The sequence below is a fragment of the Salvia miltiorrhiza genome, chromosome 2 (genome assembly GCF_028751815.1).
Source record: "Salvia miltiorrhiza cultivar Shanhuang (shh) chromosome 2, IMPLAD_Smil_shh, whole genome shotgun sequence".
NCBI classification, from domain to species: domain Eukaryota; kingdom Viridiplantae; phylum Streptophyta; class Magnoliopsida; order Lamiales; family Lamiaceae; genus Salvia; species Salvia miltiorrhiza.
The window spans coordinates 17,751,641-17,766,100 of NC_080388.1; the positions used below are offsets into that span (position 1 = coordinate 17,751,641).

A 14,460-nucleotide genomic window follows, 5' to 3' on the forward strand; every position below is an offset into this window, starting at 1 on the left:
GGTTTCTGAAGTGCCTATAGTAAGAGAGTATGCCGACGTATTTCCAAATGAGTTACCAGGGATTCCTCCAGACCGACAAATCGAGTTCACCATCGACTTAGTACCAGGAGCAACTCCAATCTCGAAGGCACCCTATAGGATGGCACCTAAAGAATTACAAGAACTTAAAGTTCAGCTACAAGAGTTGCTTGACAAGGGATTCATTCGACCGAGTGTATCTCCTTGGGGTGCTCCAGTATTATTCGTGAAGAAGAAGGACGGGACTTTAAGAATGTACGTGGATTATCGCGAACTGAATAGGCTAACGATTAAGAATAAATATCCGTTTCCCCGAATCGAAGATTTATTCGACCAATTGAAAGGAGCGGGTGTGTTCTCGAAGATCGACTTGAGATCGGGATATCACCAACTCAAAATCAAAGAGAGCGACGTTTCCAAGACCGCGTTCAGGACGAGATACGGCCACTTTGAGTTTACAGTCGTGCCTTTCGGACTCTCAAATGCACCTGGCGTCTTCCATTCCTACCTTGATCAATTTGTGATCGTTTTTATTGACGAAATCCTTGTATACTCGAGAGACAAGGAGCAACACGCGGAGCATCTGAAGATTGTCTTGGAGACTTTGAGGAAAGAAAAGTTGTATGCGAAATTTCAAAAATGTGAATTCTGGTTGGAACGAGTAGCTTTTCTCGGAAACGTGATTACACCGAAAGGGATAGAAGTAGATCCATCCAAAGTTGAAGCAGTAAGTAATTGGAAGACGCCAACCAACGTGAAAGAGATCAGGAGCTTCCTTGGAATGGCTGGGTACTATCGGCGATTCATAGAGGGATTTTCGAGAATTGCCGGTCCGTTAACAAAGCTAACGCGTAAGAATGAAAAGTTCCAATGGAGTGACCAATGCGAGAAGAGTTTCCAAGAGCTTAAACAACGCCTAATATCAGCCCCAGTTTTGACAGTACCCGATGGTGCTGAAGGCTTTGTTATCTATACGGATGCTTCAAAGCAAGGGCTCGGATGTGTATTGATGCAACATGGTAAGGTCGTGGCATACGCATCAAGGTAGTTGAAGCCTCACGAAGAGAAGTACCCAACTCACGACCTCGAGCTCGCAGCAGTTGTGCACGCATTGAAAATATGGCGTCATTATCTCTATGGCAGCAAGTGCGAAATTTACACCGACCACAAGAGCCTCAAATATTTCTTCACTCAAACGGAGTTAAACCTCCGCCAAAGAAGGTGGTTAGAGTTAGTTATAGATTACGACTGCACAATCCACTATCACCCTGGAAAGGCGAACGTGGTTGCTGATGCGTTAAGTCGAAAAAGTTGTCTTGCCACATTACCTACTGGCGAGAAGAAGCTTATTAGAGAATTCGAGATGCTTAATTTGGAAGTGGTGCAACCGCCGAACACCACATCAGGAGTTATAGCTGCACTTGTCGTCCGTCCAATCCTAAGAGATCGAATTCGAGAGGCGCAAAAAGATGATCAATTTTTGTGCAAAATAAAGACGAGAGCACTCGAAGGTACCATCCAAGGATTCGCAGTCACAGAGGACGAAACACTCGTTTACGAAGGAAGATTGTGCGTGCTAAATAATGAAGAGCTCAAACGGGAGATACTTGAGGAAGCACACAATACTCTATACTCCGTGCATCCAGGTGGAACCAAGATGTACAAGGATTTGAAAATGATCTTTTGGTGGCGAAACATGAAGAGATCCATTGGGAGCTTTGTAGAAAGATGTATCACTTGCCAACAGGTAAAAGCTGAACACCAACGCCCTTCTGGATTACTAAACCCGCTCGAGATTCCCGAGTGGAAATGGGAGAAAATTGCTATGGACTTTGTGGTTGGATTACCTCGCACAGTGAAAGGCCATCATGCAATTTGGGTTATTATTGATACGTTGACGAAATCAGCCCACTTTCTTCCTATAAAGATGACCTATAGCATGGATCAATTGGCGCAACTCTACATTGATGAGATAGTAAGGCTACATGGAGTACCAGTGTCAATAGTGTCAGATCGAGACACGAGATTCACTTCTAAGTTTTGGAGAAGCCTTCAATCAGCCTTAGGCACCAAGTTGAATTTCAGCACCGCCTATCATCCTCACTCGGACGGACAATCGGAACGAACTATCCAAATCTTGTAAGATATGCTTCGTGCTTGTGCGCTTGACTTGGGAGGAAGTTGGGAGAAACACCTACCCTTAGTTGAGTTCGCGTACAATAGTAGCTACCAATCTACAATCGGGATGCCACCATTTGAAGCTCTTTATGGAAGAAGATGTCGATCACCGATTCACTGGGATGAAGTCGGAGAAAGACGAATTTTGGGACCCGAGATCATTGAAAGAATAGTTGGAGTAATTGCAAAAATTAGAGAAAGAATCAAGATAGCCCAAGATCGTCAAAAGTCTTACGCCGATCCAAAACGAAAAGATGTGCATTTCGAGGTTGGAGACAAAGTATTCTTGAAGATAGCACCGATGAAAGGAGTCATTAGATTTGGCAAAAAGGGAAAGTTACAACCTCGATACGTAGGACCATTTGAAATACTTGAAAAGATAGGAGGCGTAGCTTATCGCTTAGCTTTACCCCAGACCTAGCAGGCGTACATAACGTATTCCACGTGTCAATGCTTAGGAAATACGTTTCTGACCCAAGCCACATCATTTCTCGTGGGAGTCTCCAAATTTCTCCTGACTTAACCTATGAAGAAACACCTGTTGCCATCTTAGATCGAAAGGTTCATACCTTAAGAAATAGATTAGTGCCATTAGTAAAAGTCCAATGGAGTAGGGACGGACTAGAAGAAGCAACGTGAGAGAAAGAAGACGACATTTTAGCGCGATATCCTCACATTAAAGACTTGCAAGGTTAATTTCGAAGACGAAATTATTTTTAAGGGTGGTAGGGTGTAATACCCCGAACCTTTTTAATTTATTTATAATTTAATTACAATATATTAGAGATGTTTATGTTTAAATTAAATATTTTATGACGTTATTAAAACTAACAGAATTGATTTTTTTAAAATGTTGTACGGGTTGTCCGACTTAGAGCGAGGATCCGCCCCTAGCAAAATTTAAATTTACGTATGAATAAATCTTAAAGAATAAGATTAATAAGATAAAATTCATGAAAACTCTAGAATATGTTAGATATTCATTAGTAAATTTTTTTTTTAGAAGTATAAGTAAATGGAATATTCTAGAATTGATTTAATATTAAAATATTAAGGATTTTTGTAATAAATAATCTAATATTAATGAATAAACTTGAATATTCTAGAATTGCTATTGATAAGAAATATCTAAGATATTTTGTATAAAGTATTAATAAAGATGTAACTATCTAGATGTTTCTAGTGCTAGTTTTGTATAGAGGAGTCTTATTTTTCCTACACTCATATCTCTCAATCTCTCATTCTCTCTCATTCCTTGCATATCACCACTCTTCACTCATTCTCTCATTTAATTTCCAGCAGCTAATTAAGGTAATTTCTTCTAATCCATTTCTTGTTTTTTTCAATTTTGATTGTTTTTTTTTTTTTTTTGAGAAATAAAGGAAAACAAGCCATTAACCACTTGAAGGAGAGTTTACATCAGAAGGCAAAACAGAGGAAGAACACAAAGGTAAAGAATGCGAAAAAGCAAAAGAAGCTAAACAATGAGCAACGGAATTTCCCTCACGAGGTGTCCAGCTGAAAACCACTTGACCAAGCGCAGCTTTAAGATCGTAAATCTGGCGAAGAATATCCCCCAAGTAAGAAAGATCATCATCCTGCCGTTGAAGGATCCAGTAAAGTTGTTGGTTGTCCGTCTCTAAAATGATGTCCGAAGCATTTCTCTCTCTGCACAGACGACAGCTCTCAAGCAAGGCCAACGCTTCCCCTTCAATGACTGAGAACGCTCCAGGAATAAAACCATATCTGCACCCTAGCACTTGCCCCTCCTTATCCCGCATAACAGCACCGATCCCCACTCCTTTGCAAGCAATCACAGAAGCATCAGATGAAAACTTAATCTGGCTTCCTCTGGTGCAATCCACACGTAAAGCTTGAGGGATTCTAGGAGATGAACAGATAGGAGAATTCCACAAAGCTCGGGAAGCTATACCAAGGCAGTCATAGTGTGAAAGATCTTTCTGCTGAAATAAAGCCAAATTTCGAGCATACCAGATGGACCAAGCAACGGTGGCGAACTGTGCATGAACCTCTCTTTGGGGATTAGCCATGATCCTCTCAAACCAATCAAACAAACTACATCTATCATCCTGAGCCAGAGGTGGCAGCCGAAGGGGAGACACCTGCCAAAGCATCCCAGCCCAACTACAATCGCGCAGAGCGTGTTCAATAGATTCTTCATGGTCACCACAACGTCCACAAACCACATCAACATCAATAGATCGGCTCCGCAGTGCTTGCCTCGTAGGGAGAGCGTTTGCAAGGCAACGCCACATGAACATCTTCACTTTAGGGATGACATCCAAATTCCAAATCCACTTCCAAAGATTACAATGAGAGACCGAACAGGAAGCTTCATTACGTCGTTTAAGATCCATCGCCAGCCAATAACCCAATTTAACAGTATACTTATTCGCTTTACCCCATGGCCAAAAGGGCTTGTCATCAACATGGGGATTCACTCGCATTTGCACCATATCTTTCCACTTATCAGATGGAAGAAAAAACTCTTCCAGTTTTGAAATCTCCCAACCATGGTCCTGTTCCCTTAAAAGATCCTGCACCTTCAGATGTTTAAAACCAGAACTCACCATCGCCGTGCCGAAATTTCCATTCCCATCCGGAAGCCAATGATCGATTCCAACTCTAATACGAGCTCCATTACCCAATTTCCAGGCAACACCTTTCACAATTAAATCCCTGCCCACTAGTATACTTTTCCATGCAAATGAAGGATTATGTGCATCACCAGCCAAGAGCAAGTCAGATCTTGGGAAATATCTTGCCTTAAGAGATCGAGCAAGAAGAGAGTCATCATGGAGAAGAAGTCGCCAAGCTTGCTTTGCGAGCATTGCTTGATTAAACAGATGAATATCTCTGAAGCCCATGCCTCCCTCACTTTTTGCTAAACACAGTTTTTGCCAACTCCTCCAGTGAATACGCCTTTCATCATTTTTCTGACCCCAAAAGAAACTTGCCGCCACACTATTAAGGCGTTGGCAAATTTGGTCTGGTAGGGCAAAGCAACTCATCATATAAGAGGGAATGGACTGGAGAACCGATTTGATAAGTACCGTTTTGCCCGCTCTAGACAGGAACCTCCTCTTCCAGTTTTTTAATTTTTTCCGAGTTCTATCCACCAACATCTGGAAAATCTCCCCTTTAGAGCGACCAATGATACTCGGAATGCCAAGATAAGTAGAGTTTTGAGGAGTCCGATTCACCCCCAGAAAAACCGCCAGTTCAACTTTCACATCCTCTGGAACTCCTCTGCTAAAAGAGATGGATGATTTCTCGAAATTAACTAACTGACCAGAAACCTCCTCATATGCTTTGATTATATCCTTGACCGTCCCCACTTCCTCTTTGTTTCCACGGCCAAAAATAATACAATCGTCAGCGAAAAGAAGGTGGCTCACTCTCGGGGCCGTACGACATAACCGGGCACCATGAAGTAAACGTTGTGTCTCCGCTCGCCTAAGAAGACTAGATAAGGCTTCCGCACAGAACAGGAACAAGAAAGGGGAAATAGGTTCTCCTTGTCTCAAGCCCCGGCTCGGCGTAAAAGAGTCACCTGGAAAACCATTAACAAGGACACGAAACGTAACAGAAGAAACACAACGCATGAGTAAATCCACAAAAGGGGCACAGAAGCCCAGCTGCAACATAATAGCTTTCAAAAAACACCACTCAACACGGTCGTAGGCTTTAGCCATATCCAGCTTAAAAGCAAAAGTCCCGTGATCTTTAGCTTTGTTCAACTTCATCATATGAAAAATCTCAAAGGCAAGAAGAGCATTATCAGTAATAAGGCGTCCAGGAACAAAAGCAGACTGACATTCACTAACTATGGAAGGGAGACATAACTTCAGACGATTTGTGATGACTTTTGAGACTATTTTATACACCACATTGCAAAGACTAATAGGACGATAATCCGAAGGAGACACGCACTTTTTCTTTTTGGGTATGAGACAAATAAAAGTAGAGTTAAGAGGGGCAGGAGAGACACCATTATTAAGGATATTCAACAGCATAGGCACAAGATCAGGGAAAATAGAGTTCCAAAAGGAAGTATAGAAAAGAACGGGCATACCATCAGGTCCGGGGGCCTTAAGAGGGTGCATCTGTTTGAGAACGTGGACGATCTCAGCCTGAGTGTAAGGAAGCATGATCTCTCTGTTCATCTCAGAAGTAACGACAGGATCAATGGACCGGAGAACATCGTCAGGGTTATGAGGATGACCCGAAGTAAAGAGCTGCTGAAAATGAGACCTAAACACCTGATCCATCTCATCAAAGCGTCTCACTATAGTACCATCCGCCCCCTGAACTTCCTTTATGTAATTTCTTTTTTTTGGAAAGAACGGGCATACTTTGTGGAAGAAGCCAGTGTTTCTGTCCCCCTCATTCAACCAATCAGCCCTCGACCTCTGCTTCCACATGATTTCTTCTTGTTTTAAGAGCGTATCCAAATCATTCTCGAGAACCCTCTGTTCGTCTTTCGTCCAAGCATCATTTCGAGGCTTTTGAAGATTAGCCAACTCTTTTCTAATCTCATTGCAACGTTTCTTAACATTCCCAAAGGTATTATGCTCCCATATTTTAAGTTCCTTTCCCATACCTTCCAGTTTGTTCTTAATATCCTCCACCGAGCCACCCTGACCACCCGCCATCCACAACCTTTCGCAAAAAGGTTTACACCTTTCGTCTCTTAGCCACATGGCTTCGAAACGGAAAGGTTTAGGTCTATTTTGCGTCACATCCAGTCCACTCTCAAGACTAAGAAAAATCGGGCAGTGGTCGCTCGATTTTCTAAGAAGGTGAGTAACTTCGAACCCTGGGAAACGGTGAATCCATTGAGTACTCCCAAAGATACGATCAAGCCGCTCAGAAATGTTGTCAGCACCTTTCTGATTGTTATTCCAAGTAAAAGGATCCCCCGAGAAACCAAGATCCGCGAGGCCACATGCGTCAATAGTATCACAAAAACTCAACAAGCGAGCATCAGATTTAACATTACCGCCCCGTTTTTCATAATGGTACATGGTCTCGTTGAAATCTCCACCACAGATCCACTCCTCGGAGACTTGCGGAAGAAGAGAACGCATGAGCTCCCACGTTTGCTTATGATCCTCAGTATTGCTCCAGCCATAGACTCCACAAAAATCCCAACCTGCATGCACCCCATCCTCCACCTTCGCTAGTATGTGATTAGCAGAAAAAGATTTCACGGACAAATTCAAGTCATCAGCCCATATCAGACAAATGCCTCCTCGTCTACCCCCAGAAGAACAAACACAGTCCACAGCATGGAAATTCGAGAAACCAATCTTCAAAAGAACAGGTGACCAATCCGACAGAATGAGCTTTGTTTCCATCAAGAAGATCACATCGGGCTTCTTATGTTTGGCCAGCCAAACCAGTTGACGAATTGTCGTAGGGTTCCCAAGCCCTCGACAATTCCAGAATAACGCATTCATTGTGCCCGGCGGGATTGCTCTGAGGCAATCTCCGCCGTTATTGCAGAAGAAGGAGTGTCATCATCGAGCATAGTCCCTTTAAGACGTTTCTGGACAAGCTCAATGACCTCGGGTTTCACCATAGTATCATCACTTATCTCCTTATCTAAGTGACGTTTCTTCAGAACAGATTTGAGGTAAATATTATTGGGATTGGGGTGTCTGGAAGAGTGTGGAGATCGGGCTTGGCGTTTCCACTTTTTACCTTTGGGGTTATTAATGGAACTGCCCGAAGAGGGAAGGTTACCGGGGTTAAGGTCGTGGTGTTTTTGGTGTTGGGGCTGGAGGTTTAGGAGTTTGATAATTTCGGACGTTGGAGTGAAAGGAGCTGTGCTAAGTTGAGGTGGGATCTGATCAGGTTTGGGTAACGATTTAGGGGTGGCAGGAAAGATTTTGGGCTCGGTTTGTTCGGAGAGGCACTTGGTATTGTAGTGATCAGCGGGTGGAGGTGGGTTTAGCTTAATGGCTGGTTTGGTTCCTTGGTGTGGCTGTGCGGGGGGGAATTTTATATTGATCTGGTCAGAGAGTGGGGCCGGAATCTGGTTATGCGAAAAGGTGGTAACTTTTGGTTCTTCATATCTGGGTGGGTTATATGAGAGTGGGGGCGGTCGAGGTCTATGAGTTTTGTTTGGTTTGGAGAGGGCAGAAAGAGGCCAATCATTGGTCGTACAATGGTTTGGGGGGGGGGGGAATATTTGGAGGTTTAAACATTCTTGGGCCATCGGAAGAGGAGGGTCGAATACGTTTTAGAGGGGAAGCCTTGAGATTGGGTCCGTAAAGGAGTTCTTCAAACTGCTTTCCATTTCCATCATCATCCGTTTCCCTCTCACAGGCACGGGTGTGGTGATCCATCAATCCACACCGATAGCAAAAGATGGGGAGATTTTCATATTTCAACGGGATCCATAGTCGCTGGCCTTCGAACGCAATCGTAGTTCCTCTCAACAGTGTCTTCGTGATATCAATCTTCACTTTGAATCTCACAAAACATCCAGCATAATCATTATCATTATCTAGTTCCTCAACCGCGCCAATCTGATTACCAATTTGCTTGAGAGTGGTTGGGTTCGTGCATTTCATTGGGAGGTCGTAAGCACGAATCGAAAAGCTACCATTGGTGATTCTGATATTTGAAGGTTGGATTGATCCGTCCAATTGAACAATCGCGAAAAGGTGTCCATCAAAATGCCATGGTTGACGTTTAAGAACCCAACTCCTGTCATCTTCCGACTCAAAGGTAAAGAGGAAAAGATTTTTCCTCCATTCCCGAGCAGTAAAGCCTCTCATAGTTTTCCATGCTTTTTTCATAATTTCCAAAAGGTGAAAACCGTTGGGCGCCTTGACATGGATTAACTTGCCCACCAAACAGAAATTCTGATTGATCCCTGATTCACTTCCTCCCTCACTGCCATTCGGGATTTCGATGATAGCCGTCTCACGGTCAGTTCGCTCTTCTTCCCCGGGAACAAAACCATAACCCTGAGATGATTCAAACCTGTCCATACCTGCACATCACAAGAGAGCAAAAACACAGAAAACCACACCAACAAAACTCAGAAAGAGAAAGCCAAGAAAGGAAGAAAAAGGAAAACGCGGCTCGAAAATGAGGCGGAAGGAAACGATCGAGAAGAAACAGAAAAACCAAGACCAAAACTCACAAGGAGGACGAAACCCTAGAAAAACCTAGAGGATGAAACCCTAGATGCCTAGGGGACTTCAATTTTGATTGTTGAATTTGAAAGGGTTTTGCACTTCTTTTCCATTCTTGTTCTTCTTAATTAATCGATGGCTAAAGGTCTTGAGTAGATATTGGTGGGATGGAGTCTGTTGTGTGTGAGTGAGGAGGAGTGATTACTGGAACAGTAGTTCCGGCGGCGTGGTGGCTGCCGGCGTGTGTTTTGCTGTGTTTTATTTTTTCCCCTGTTTTTGACAGCAGCAGGATCGTACCTTGCAGACCGTTTTTCATCGGTTTTCTTTCATCAAACCCTATCAATATAGGTACCATTAGAAAGCTATCGTCGTTGGCTTTCCAACGGTACCTTCGGATCGTCAATCCGACACCGGAGGAGGGAGTTATGAGCCAATCAAGTCAGGGTGTCGGGGTCTGTGCGGAATTGTCTCCGCGCGAGTTTGAGACTACTTTCCGGCTTCAAATCGACGCCGTGAGGGAGAATAAATTTAGGGATTTTGTAGCTCATGTCATAGACGTTCAAATCATAGGTTTTCTTCTTGAAATCTAAGGTCTCATCGGCCGAAATAGACGTTGAGATGTAGTTCTATATGTGTTGAATATGAGTTTTACTATGTTATGCTTATTTTAATTTTTATTTGGGAATTTGAATTAGATTTTTGATGATTGTTTCACCTTGAACACATAAATAGATAATCAAGACATTTGCTTTTAATATTATTATCCAAGAATTGAAATAAATTATAAGGATTATGGTGATCTAAACTTAGTATATTATATAATTAAGTTATATGATTATAATGAAGTTAGATTAGTATAATTTATACTAGTAATTGAAACTATGAATTTATAATTTGTAGATTCATAAAGTTTTCAAATATGGTCTTCAGCTTCTAGTGTATTGTAGAATTTTCAAGAATATATTCAAGAGAGATTAAAAATATTGTTTAAAGAAATGAGAGCTTATTCAAGAATAAGTGCTTGTAATGAAACTAAGTTTAAAGTGTTTCAAGTGCTAGGAGCGGCGCATCCAAGGCTCGAGGAGGACAACCGAAGCAAGCTTGAAGAGGTTTGAATTCAATCACTTAAGGTGGGGTTTACTTTTATCTGTAAGCGTAGTTGTTACATGGTTATAATCATTGTTGTGTTGTGCGTCATTCATATGAACTTATGGGACCCACAAGGGGTCGGATCCACAAGGGATCAAAGAGCTGAACGGCCCACAAGGGGTCAGGTCCACAAGGGACCGAGACTAGTCTCACAAGATGTCAGCTAAGTGAAAAAAATATAAGAGTTCAACATGTTATGATTCATTACACAATTGGTTATAAGTGCTTGTAGTGTTTACCCCACTGAGTGTGCTTGCACACTCATACCCTTTTATTTATGATTCTTTTCAGGTTAAGGAGTTGACGACAAGACGGCAGACATGGAGCTCCACATTCTCCCGTTCTATTATATGATGAAGTATTATATGTTGCTGTTTTTGGTAAATATATCTTGCTACTAACCAACTTAGCGTTTTCCAATTTTGGTGGGTCGAGACTTTATATATATTGGTTTATAATCATGCATTTTGATGACGGCTGTGACCGAATATATATATTTTGCTTACCGTATGTGTAGTTACGAGCTGTGCCTCGAACACGTTAATTATAGTATTAAACTTGATGGTTATATTTTGTATCTACTCCACCTTTTTATATACTCCCTCCGTCCACGAAATGAGTACCCATTTGTGGACGGCACGAGTTTTAAGAAATGCATGGAGTGTAGTGCAAATAGTTTAAGGGTCCCACTTTTTGAGTGTATTAATTAAAGAGATGTGTGGGGTACACTTGCCAAAAGGGGAAATGGGTACTCATTTCGTGGACGGACGAAAAAGGAAATATGGGTACTCATTTCGTGGACGGAGGGAGTATATAAATATGATGCTTAAATAAAGTTATTATTGAATGTCGTTTATATAACTTACAGCTTCCGTTGCCTTTGAAGTATATATATATATATATAGTGTTTTGGCAGGATTATTATTGTAGTTTTATAGCTTCCGTTGCATATTTTTTTTATATATTGGAAAAGAGAAATAAAATTTTGATAATTTTTCTATTACACATATAGTATATTTTAATAACTCATTGGTTAAGTATTATTACTTTTAATAGTAATATTTATTAGATTACTATATAATCAAAAAAGGAAATTCTTTTTCTATTTTTCTTTATAGCCTATACTTAAATTAATATTAGAGAAATGAAATAAATGAATATTTTTGGTAGCATCTCCTATTCGCAAGGGATGGGGGCGTTACACCAACTTTCCTTTTTTGGTCGTCCCACATTTTAGTAACCATTTCTATTTTTGGTAAAAGTAAGTGAGACCCTTACTCCACTTTAATTATTTTAACTCTCACATAAAATGTGGGACCCTTATTCCACTCACAACACATCAATCACTTTATTAAAACCTGTGCCGTTCTCAACTGGATACCAAAAGCCGGGACAGAGGGAGTATTTGTTATTAGAAGAAATAATATTTGTTATTAGAAGAAATAATATCTGTTATTAGAAGAAGTAATATTTTATATTAGCAAAAATAATAATAATAATAATCATTAGAAGAAATAGTATATGATACGAGCATAATTAATATTTGTTATTAGACTAAGTAATAGTATTTAATATAAGTAAAAGTAATATTTCCATTAAGTAATATTTAATATGATCCAAAGTAATATTTGATATGAGCAAAATTAATATTTTATATGAGCAAAAGTAATATTTCTATTAAATAATATTTAATATGAGCAAAAATAATATTTGATACGTGTAAAAGTAATATTTATTATTAGAGAAAGTCATATTTCTATTAAGTAATATTTGATATGAGTAAAAGTAATACTATTTCTTATTAGATAAGTAATATTTGATATGAACAAAAATAACATTTGAGTATGAGCAAAAGTAATATTTGTTATTAGAAGAAGTAATATTTATTAGGGTAAATATCATGAAAATCCCTGAAGTATACCCGTTTTATCAAAATGTAACATCCCGTTCTTGGGAAAAATAAAATATAATAAATAAAAGAACTATTTAAAATAAAGGAGGTTGATGATATAAAACAAGGTTATATTACGAGAAAGATCCCAATAATTCAAATAGGTTTACTTTGCAGCTCCTTAGAAAAAGAAAAAGGAAAATAAAGAGAAAACTTGACTGAGCTAAATAAATTTGACAACTTACCATTTTAAATGGGTTATTCATAATTTGAAGAGATAAAACGAAAGGCATTGAGTGATGCCAATCAATTGATAATATTAAAACTCACAGGATCACATAAGTTTAGTTTCGCGGCTCTGATCATAATCAACAATGACTTCATTAATAGAAATACGAATTAAGAGTCTAAGCTCAACAGGATAATACTGCACCATATAATAGAAGTTCTTAGTTTAGGGGATTGAAAGACAAGATAGCAAGCTAGTCATTAGCGGAAGCAAAAGACGAAGCGGAACCCTAGCCTCAGCTCAACCCCATCTGCACCAACCGATCAACCTGAAAACATTTAAAAATATTATTTTGGGCTGAGCGCTAGTGTACTCAGTGGGCTATGCATTTTATAAACATTTTATGAAATAATCAAGGCAGTTTATCCAATATCACAATCATAACTCAGATGGTTTTAAAACAGAAATCCAAAACAGAAATATTTTGGACGTAGATCTCTCCGATCGAACCACGTAAAACTCGTGTTCTTTACTGCTTTTCCGCTATTTTATATTACAACTGATTTTTTAGGGCACAACATTATCTTTTTTGCAACTTTATAACATTAAATCTGCACCATCCATTTGAAGTTCATTAAATCTGCATCATCCATTCTATATCTTATGTACGAATACGAAAGAATAAATCTATGTCATTCATTACGATTTTCATTAAATCTCCACCATTCATTTCTTATCTTATCTTATCTGCAAATTTTCACAATTTAATCTCTATAACTATTCTCTACGATTTGTATACTTCCATACACAATCTAAGCTTTTAGTTCTTATTTTTGTCTTTTTTTTTTCTGTTTGTTATTCTGCCTTTCATGGATTCTTCTCGACAGCCTAATTACACAATCGATGAAGATAAACAACTTTGCTGTGTGTATTGTACAAGGTAAAATTCATGTGAAGCCCAATTATTTTATCCAATCCGACAAAACAACCCAATCAAACGGGTCAAATTTGATTATATTGATAAGTCCAAAACTCTGGCCCATCAAAGAGATATACAGGTTCGTTAGGTGAAACCCTAAAAATGGTGACTACTTGATAAATAAGAATTGAGAGCAACGTGGGATATCCTCTTCAGGAATTTCGGAGTAGTTAGGGTTTGAACTCAAGCTGGGTGACTGATGCAGCCCTATTTTTCTCTTCTTTTTTGTTTTGCTAGAATCCTCTAGGGGAGAAAACAGATATTCAAGAGGCGAAAGCTAGGAAAAGGGCATATGCACGAAATATGGTCAGAATGGGCATTACCGGAACAAAACTATCCAAGCTTCAAGAAGTGAAACTTACCAGGAAGAGAGCTCGGTGAATCTCTGAAGTGTACCACCTGGTGTGAGGCTAACCGAAGGAAGCAGTTGGTAAGGTCATAACAGCAGTCGCAGTCAGCACAGATGGGTTATATATGAACCAAGAAGAGAGCTCGACGAAGTACCCCTCAGAACCATTCGAGGCGCGGGAACGTTCGAAGTGTACCACCTGAAATGAGGCCAATCGAAAAAAGAAGCTAGTACGATCATGCCCGTCAACAACAGTCAGCAACTAGAGCTATATATGGAAAGACGTATGGAGGAGATTGCCCGGAAGATTCTGGCGAATTCTAGCAATGGAAGGATCTGGAATAATGTGGAATCAACCCCAAATCCGCTGGAGATCCATTATCTATCAAATCAAAGCAAGGATCAAGCTAAATATGGAAAGAAATAATCTGCCAGATTTGGTCTACCGGCTAGGGTTTGACTGCTACCGAACTACTATTTAAAGACCAGCATGTG

At 40.1% G+C, this 14,460-nt stretch overlaps 1 long non-coding RNA gene across 1 annotated transcript; it reads left to right on the forward strand.

The window, feature by feature from the left end:
* Positions 1 to 3,413: 3,413 nt before the first annotated feature.
* LOC131011433 (uncharacterized) lies at positions 3,414 to 11,030 on the forward strand. The gene is made up of 2 exons (XR_009096921.1): positions 3,414 to 3,507; positions 10,422 to 11,030. It is a non-coding gene; the product is annotated as an uncharacterized LOC131011433 (long non-coding RNA).
* The last annotated feature ends 3,430 nt before the right edge of the window (positions 11,031 to 14,460 follow it).